This window comes from Abramis brama (genome assembly GCF_963993115.1).
Source record: "Abramis brama genome assembly, chromosome: 7".
NCBI lineage: Eukaryota > Metazoa > Chordata > Actinopteri > Cypriniformes > Leuciscidae > Abramis > Abramis brama.
In genome coordinates this window covers 4,887,760-4,897,827 of record NC_139969.1, presented here as the reverse complement: position 1 = coordinate 4,897,827, position 10,068 = coordinate 4,887,760, and positions in this window count along the sequence as shown.

Genomic DNA, 10,068 nt, shown 5'->3' with positions numbered 1-10,068 from the left:
TTACTTACATTAGTGACAGAATCGAGATATCAATAATTACAAATATATATATATATTTTTTTTTGTATTTATTATTGCAGATTATGATATAGTCATTTACAATGTAAATTTCGTATTGGTAGTGCTATTTTTTCTAGAATGAAGTAAAATGTTAAAATGTAGGCTACTTCCCCAGTCTCCCCTTAACTTGGACAGTTCTCCTAAAGTCTTATAAAGGGCTCAGTTCATGAATCGACATTTGGGATATGAACGCATACAGTAGCCTACCGTTACCAGTCTTGATATTTAACTGTATTCTATATAATTATTTGAAAGGACTGGATTATCTCACAAGAGCAATTTCCTTTCTGCCCTAATAATAGTTTAGAGGAAGTGAAAGTGTAAGCTATCAGCCTAGTCTCATTGTTAATACGTAATTTTCAAAGATAGAAAACGTACTTTTTTGTACGTTTGGATAGATGCTGAAACGTATAATATGGACGTATCTGCAACGTTTAAACGTAACATTATTACGTTTTTACAGCTAAAAAACGTAAACTATTTACGAATATTTCATATCATAAAAATATTTGTATAATTTCCTTTTTACCATTTTATAGATTATAAATGTAAGATCCCTTAACCCTACTCCCACACCTAAACATACCCATTTTTATTGACAATATTAAAAGGATAAAACGTAATGGACAGATATGTGTAGGGAAATGGGAGTTTTATTAACAATATAGCATTCAAAAATAGTTTGAGCCACTAATCCTACCCCTAGCCTACCCCTAAACCTAACAATTTCTTAAAACTACGTAGGCTACAATTATAAAGAAAAACAACAGACAGACACGTATAATCACAATAATTTATTTATTGAGAAAATGTCAAAACCGGTACCAAAAGTCGTTCACATGACGATGTGTCGTAGTCCTCTCTGGCAGTATATAATAGTTTTGTATGAGGTAACGTTACAGAGCAGAATTTAAATTATTAATCCATGAAAATGTTAATCCGGTTTCGGTTCGCTGTTCGCTCTGTGAAGGCGCGCGCGCTTCTCCATTTCTTCTTCTTCTTCTTTGTTTCGTTTAATGGCGGGTGGCAACCAGCATTATGGTGCTTCTCCATTTCAAATGTAGCACACCAACTTTTCAGACCCCTTTAGCGACAATTTTTCAAAAAAGCGACTAGCGACTAATCTAGCTACTTTTTGAACAAACCTCAGTAACCTCCAAATGTTGTCAGCATGAGCGCGAGATTTGCTTTCTCCTTGCCGTCACACACCTCTCTCTGCGTCTACCCTGTTCTGTGAATGGCTGAGGGCAGCAGCACGGCAGCTGACATACGTGAATGAGCAGTGTTGTTTCCATGGACGGACTTATCACTTATCTTTTGTTTTATATTTAAAGAATTTAGTTTGACCATTTTATTTTCCTTTCTTTTCTTGTGCTTATTACTTGTAATACTCACTATCACAGTGCTTTAGTTCACCCAGTTCCCGAACTCTCTCAGTTCAGATAATTTTACACATAAAAAATAGTCATTCAATAGCTACTCGTTCTATTGTCTGACAAAAAAGCTTTATTGGGCATTCGGCTATATAGCCTATATTATATTATATTATATTATATTATATTATATTATATTATATTATATTATATTATATTATATTATATTATATTATATTATATTATGTTATGTTATATTATATTAAAATACAGTATGTAGGCATGATTTTAATGAGAAAAAACATTAGGCAGGCAGAAAGCAAGTACGCCGCGATGACTCATGAATATGCTAATTGATGTATGACGTCATCTAGCGACATTTAGCGACTTTTAGGGGAGGCGTTAGCTACTTTCCTTTGAAAATAGTTGGCAACACTGCGTTTACGGTCTCTGCTGAGAATGGAGATGAAGATCGCTGGATAAAGGGCTGAATTTGGATCTGTTTCTTGCAAACAATGTATGGATTCTAAAGATTTGGATTACATCAAGCTAATAAAATTGATGTCTTTTGTGAATTTATGTTGTGTTTTAATGTATTATGGGTCTATAGGAGAAAACGCCTTTTGTGTCTCACGGTAAATAAACCAAATATTACAAAATGGTTAAACGATTAAAGAAGGTATTTTTAAGGTTTTAAAGTGTAACATTATTCTTGTTTAACACCATGTAGGCTAATCCTCCAAAACGAGTTTGCAGCAGAAGGCACGAACAGAGCAAAATGTTATTATTTATGAGTAGCCTAACGTTATTATATAAGTAACGTTAACGTTAAACTGTATTAATAAATGCGACTTAAAATTTAATTGATAAGACAATTGAATGCAATAGAGTCAAAACATTAATGCCACGATTTGAATATGCATAAGTTAAATAGGAATATGTACAAATTTGTACGTCGGTAAAGTTGTTTAATACGTAAATAAATTACGTTTTTGTGCTGTCAATTACGTGCATTTTATACGTTTTAGTGCTGTAAATACGTCAGTATTATACGTTTCTGTGTGTATAAAACGTAAATAAATGTACGTATAGTAGAACTACACTTTACGTAAAAATACACACGTATTCTCATGAGATCACGTTGCAGCTATACACCCTTTAAAGATCTGTTTTTCTATTGTGTTTTTATAAGTTTGTTGGTTAAAACATTATTACATTTGCCTACACTAGGGCATAAATGTTACTTTAAAGTACAACCACAGCGTGTTATGCAATAAGAACAAAGCAATGTGTATTGCATTCTGTCAAATTATTATAATTCATCAATCCACAATCCACAGGGTGAATCGTTCTATCAAAATCAATTTAACCAAGTTTATTTTTAAGACGTCATAAAATCAAATTTGGACTTCTGAGTCTTTTAGTCCATGTTTCAAAGTTAATTACCAAGTCTTTAAATGACTATAATTCAACAAGACCATCCACAATCCACAGGGTGAATCGTTCTATCAAAAGCAATTTAACCAAGTTTATTTTTAAGACATCATAAAATCTAATTTGGACTTTTGTGTCTTTTAGTCCATGTCTCAAAGTTAATTGCCAAGTCTTTTAATTGCTAACTACTAAGATGACTAAATATAATTTAATCAGACATACACATTTAAAATCCACTTTCTCTTCACTCTTCAAAGAAAATGGACCATCATCCTGCACTCAGGGCGTATCCATATTTTTGTCCAGTCAAATAGTCTCTAGAATGAGAATGTTTCTCTCTTTAATATGCCTCCCATATTTGCCTGTTTTCATAGAAACATGTCAACACGGAATCCTTTCATATATAGTTATGTGAATGTGAATTAGGCTTTTTTTGTTGTTGTTTTCATTGTGCCTGCTTTTTTTCCCCAAAGGTTCTTTGATACTTTTTGGAATGTGCTGAATTATTTTTACACATACACAATGTGTAACTGATGAGACAGTCAGCAGAAGTTACTCAGGTCAGTGGAAAGTTTTGAAAGTAGGCTACTGTATGTGGTTTCCAGTAAAACCATTGCACAGGAAAAGAAAACCTCAGAGTTCACAGTTTCACAAGTGTCTGACTAAATGAATAGAATGTTATCACTTATTCTTCCATATTAATTGGTAAATGGCATCATTCTGCGGTCAAATACTTTTGTATTGTGATGTTAAACTTTATTTTTGACTGTTGCCATCCCAGACTTGTGATTTTCACATGCAACTGTATTAGTTTTATGTTTCTTATAACACTTGTATCACTCTCACTTTCTTCTTAATAAGAAATTATATTTTTTGCATGAAGAGTACCCAGAGTTTATTTCGCAATTTATGACCTTAAAGAGAAAGAAAATTACTGGTGGGCATATAGCTTTGACGTCAAGACTATAAAAATGAGTATTGAGTAAAGCAACCTTTCTCGGCTAAATTAGAGAGCAAGTGGGAAATGAGTAAGAAGAGTTACAGACACAAACTTTACACTCTCTGATTCATATGGTTATATGTCACAACATATAGTACGTGAATACTTTGATAAGTTATGACTTCATAGAGTCTGTAGTGGGGGAAAAAATTTATGTGTCAGCAGGATTAAGCAATGAGGGTGCGTCTTATTTTTTCTTATCTGAACAAAAAGCCATTCAGAAAAAAAGCTGTTAGGAAATACATCATCATGAGCAGAGTAATTCATCTCGTCATGCCCTTACGAAAGAGAAGTTTATTCAAGTGTTCTATTAGTATACTTCTTTTAAACTAAAAATGAGAAAGTATACTTTCAGTCTACATTTTATATACTTCTCAAAAATATACTTTATGTACTTCTCAGAAATATACTTAAAATTACACTTAAGTGTACTTGACTTATACTGAGTGAAAAGTCCAAGTATATTTGGCCTGTACTTGTACTCAATCTTTTGATCGAGATATACTTAAAAGTATAATTAAGTATTCAAAGTATACATGGCTTGTAGTTGTGTTAATCTTTTGATCGAGTAGCTTATTAAATATACTTTTTTTTACATAGTTTTACATACAGTCTTATGAAACTTACATTGTTTGAAAATATTGATTAGAATATTGATATAAAACAGATATGCTTCTAATTCTGCGTATCTGAATTTTTGTGTATATAGGCTAGTCCACTGGTAGTGTATAGGAATTTACTCTGATTCTACTTTACTCTTTCCCCACCATTGACTGAATTTTCCAGCTATCCATGTGTTTACTGTTATACGGCTGCGCTATGACACATCTTCTAGTGCAGAATCTCCGGATCAAAACACAGGAGAAGAAGAAGCTGAAACAAGCGATGGAAGATTGCTCACTCAAATGTAAAATAATGTGATCATCAAACATTAAACAGCGTGTAAATCAAAACTGCTTAATATTACCAAATGAAATGAAGCGTAACCCATGAAGAGAAAACGACTGTGAAGCTTTGGGGGTGTTGGACTCGATCTACTCCATCTGTGTTTTGATCACGTTTCTGAATCTGATCAAGGCGTGTAGTCTTTGACAAAAATTGGATTTTCTCAACTCTTTTGTTTAAAATGTTGCCTTTCTTTATGAAACTTACCGACATTCAAGTGTTGATAAAAAAGGATGCATGAAGCTAATAAAATGTTTTTAAAATTAAAGTACAGTTATAGGTATTTTTTTCAAGTATAAAAAAATAATATCTACATTTGAACATAGTAGTATACTGCAAGTGCAAAAATAATATATAAATAGTAAAGTATAATGTTATGTTCACTTAAAGAAAACTTACAAGTATATTTGCAGTATAAACTACTAAACTAGTAGTTTACCGAGAGTACACTTCAGTGTGTACTTTCATAAACTAAAAAATGTACTACTAGTATACTTATAAGTTTACTTGTAGCATAGATGCATTACCAATGAGAAACCTAGTTGTGTACTTATACTTTTACACTAATAGTACACTTAAACGTATATTTTTATATACTAAAAGTGGGCCAATTTAGTCCCAAGCAGTACTGAAATAGTACACTTACAAATTTACTACAAGTACACATTGATATTAGTATACTTACTACATAAAGTATACTTAAAAATATACTTGAACATTACTTAAGTATACTTCATAAAATTAACTTAAAGTATACTTCTTTTTCGTAAGGGTGATTCATCCATAAAACATCCGCTTCTCTTATCTCACAATCTAACCCACCCAATTCAGATCACAAACTAGAACTAAAATGAGTTGGGTTAACTAATTTAAAGAGATTGTTCACCCAGAAATTTAAATTCTGTCATTTATTACTCACCCTCATGTCATTCAAAACCCATAAGACAATTGTTCATCTTTGGAAAATATGAGATAAAAAGAGATTGTAAAACTAATCCATATGAATTGAGCGGTTTAGTCCAAATTTTCTGAAAAGATTCAATCGCTTTATATGAACAGATTTAATTTAGGCTTTTATTCCTTACTAACATTGATCAGCGAACATAAACATAAAGAAGCTCAACCGAACCTGCTTGATGCACGAAATGTTGAATATGTGAATAAAAGCCTAAATTCAATATGTTCATCATATAAAGCAATCGAGTCTCTTCAGAAAATTTGGACTAAACCGCTCAAGATTATTTTTGCGAACTCTTTATGAACCTTTTAAAGCGTCAAATAGGTATGAGTAGCTGTCAATAAAGGGACAGAAAGCTCTCAGATTTCATCAGAAAGTTCTTCATTTGTGTTCTGAAGATGGACGAAAGTCACATGAGGGTGAGTATTTTGACAGAATTTTCAATTTTGGGCAAACTATACCTTTAAGTCAGATTTGACTGAACTGTAATACTGTCTAATTGGTAGTTGTTGTTCTGTGAAAGCTATCGCAAGCTTTTGCTGCTACCAAGGGCAGGGTTATTTTGGAGTCACCGAATGCTAAAGATTCACAGAATGACAGTTACCATCCAGGCAGACAAGCCCAAACTGGGAACACTGATCTTGAAACATGGAGTGCCCTCTAGAGGCAGAGGCCATATATACTGCTCTAAATGTCTCTCTATTTTGGGTTCTGACTCTGAGGTCTTCAACCCTGTTCCTGGAGACCCACTGCCCAGCAAAGTTTCTATCCAACCTTGAACCTGCTTCAGCTTGTGATTTTCAAGTGATCCTGAAGAGTTCTTTTTGCTGGTTCAGGTGTTTGGAGCTAAAATCTGGAGGACAGTGGTTCCCCAAAGAGCAGGGTTGAAGACCTCTGATCTACTAGTGACCCAATCAATGCATGCTATATTTACTAGATTTGCATTATATAGTAGGCTAAGTATAATGTCTATAGTAGCCCATGTGAAATGTGTGTTTGCATAGAATAACTGGATGACCTACAATACAAGGCAAAAGTGTGATGTATAGACTTGACCTCCTTTTTTTGATTGTGACAAATGAATCTGAATTATAGCTGCAATTTCTTTTTTGGACAGAGAAAGAAAATTATGGGAGTTTTGTTCTTATCACGACACAATATTACAAATTCATTGGATTTTGAGGCCAAAATAATTCTGACTTTAAAAGAAGGGCTGCATTGGTACTGCATCTAACAGAAATCTCTCTACTTAAATTATATAGGGCAAACTGATTCAACGGAAACTCTTCCCTTTGAGCTATTAATTAAAAGAACCGGTTCATAAGAGTAATTTGTTTCAGGAATGAATGATACCAATAATCCCAATCCCAATCCACAATCTGACTTGTGATGCAGACGGGAATTAACATTGGTTCATTGGCCAGAGGAAAACTGGTCCCCTACTGAGTCTGGTTTCTCCCAAGGATTTTTCTCCATTTATGTCGCCTGATAGAGTTTGGGTTTCTTGCCACTGTCACCTTTAAGTGGGGCACATAATATTCCACAAAATTATTAATTTGACTGCACTGAGACTCACTAAACTGGGCTTGACGATGATATAACTGTTTTCTAAGCTGCTTTATAACTAAATTTAACTAATTTCATAATTGATGATCTTTACACAGTAATTGAACGGAACTGAACATTGAACTGACCTACAAACCTACTTGGTTCACTTAGCGTTCACACTTTTAAGAAGACTGAACCTAAAGATACAACAACAAAAAACGGGGGGAAAAACGGTTTTTATTACTTTTTTGCTTATCAAACATCCAAAACAATGCTGTGTGCTAAAAGCGCACATTTAATGTATGTACGTATGATGGTATTTTTACCAGCTGAGCTGAGTTGTGAAGAGCTTATAAAATATATGTGAAGGAGTCTTCTCTTCTCTTTCTCGATCTCTACCACCACCTGCAATACTGTAACTAGTGATGGGCAAATGAAGCCCCATGAAGCTCTGAGGCTCCCCGATTGTTACGAGAAAGGATTCAAAGCTTCGAGAGTGTGGAAAACAGCGCCATCTGCTGTAGCAAAAAACAAAGCAGCCAAAACCCTGTGAAAGAAGTATCGTCGGACGAAGCAGCCACCACACATTCCATAGATAGTTTCATGTTATGTGGACTGTGTGTGTGCGCGCGCGCGTGTTGAATTTCTCTCTGTGATATATTAATTTACCCTGTAAAGTTTAATGGGATTAAACTGTGGCGTGTAATGTCAATATGGATATCAATATGATGTAATATAATAATAATGTACACATATGAATTGCATATGTCAAATATTTTATGTTCCTGAAATAATTTTTATTCTTCCAATTACTTGTATGACTGGATATTTAAAAATATAATTGAATAAGTCTGAATGAAAACTCGTAAAGTAAGATCTGGGGGTTCGAACATTACGTCGCACGTGATTGGACAGAAAGCGAGGCTTCGTTTGACATTGGTCACGTCATTTCTACGACAAGCCTCGAATAGGCTTCATCTGGCACGCCCATTTATGCTCAACACGACCTCGGTTCAAATTCTAAATTGCTTACCTGTTTTACCATTTGCTCATCTGCTGCAATGACATCTATCTATATTTCCACTAACCATCATATGATATGTGAAAAACAGTATGTGAGCTGAGTAGTATAGGCTATGTCCGAATTCATAGTATTCGGTGTTACGCATTACTTTTCAATCTACAACAAAATATCCAAATTAGGCTACCTTTTCAAATAAGTAACGCTAGTTACTTTTTCACATTTATTGACTGACAGCTCTCCTGTCCACATGTTGAGAGAAATAAGTGTGTACGCTGTGTAAACATGATGGTTATTATTCTATCTAGACTAAATGTGAACATGCATTTATCTCACTTGCACGGAAACATTCAGTAATTCCTCAAAATGAATAAAAACAGTTAAATGCAATCTCAGAATTTTACGTAAAACTTTTATAATTAACTATATTAAATTACACAAATATACTTTATTTAATCTCACTTTATTAACCAATGTCTTTTCTGCTGACCTTCAATGAACGAATTCAATCATAAATTAAAAATGTATAAAAACCCAAAATAACTTTAGATTAGATTTAGAAATAAGAGTGTTGAACTTCCTTCTCCTGTATCCTATTGTTCTTTAATCCAGAATGGCTGAAAGGTTTGTTTGAGCGGCGTCTTCTACTGTGCAGGCGTAAACATGCATTTCCTTCAGCCTGAGGCTTATTCATTTCACTTTTGGTGTGAAAGGGCCTTAACATTTGCCAAAAATAGATTTTTTGTTGTTGTTATTAAAAAACAAACAAGCAAGCCCAGCCCAGGTGAGAAAAAGAAAAATGTAACGCATTACTTTTCATAAAAAGTAACTAAGTAACGCAATTAGTTACTTTTTTGGGAGTAACCCAATATTGTAATGCATTACTTTTGAAAGTTCCCAACACTGATAGTATTTATAAAACTGGAAGCAAGAGCTGGATGACATACTACTTCCGGCGAGATGCTACGTCCGAATTTCATTCATACTGCACACATTCATATATACTTTATTGAACATATTTTCGTGTCGTGATATAAGTTTCAAATCAAATATAGTACCATACACTATTTTTCAGACACAGCGATTTCTAGACCATTCTGTCCTTTTTACAGGTGCATCTTTTGACATCACGTCCTGTTTTTGGTTCGTCTAGATGTCTTTGGTTCGTGTTGTAGGCATGTTTAACTGAACCAAAGTTCGTTTGGAAGTGCACCGAGGCCCAACTTTTCAGGGGTTTCAATCCACTCGTCTGGTTTACACGCTTGGGTTCAGATGGCACACTTACTCAAATGAACCGCACCAAAAGAGCAATCGCTGAGTTTGTTTTAATCCAAACCTTGCAAGTGTGAACACACCTGTAAAAATAATGGTTCCAGAAGGCTTTTTTTTTTTTTTCAGAGATGCCATAGAAGAACCATTTTTTGTCTCCCTAAAGAACCTTTCAGTAAACAGTTCTTATTTTTTTTTCTTTGTGTAAAGAACATTTTATAATCTAAAGAACCCTTTTATTTTACACTCTAAATAACTTTGTATTAATATGTACCACAGTAGTTTTAGTTATGCTCTATATTGTACACAGTATTCTCATTTTCATTTTACATGCAACACCAGAATGACCTACTGTATAGTAAATGGTCATTTATGAATGATTTATTAATTTAGCATCTGTCATGTGAAAAATTGACAAAAAACTTGGAGACACAGGAAGGATGATGGTCTTACAAAATCA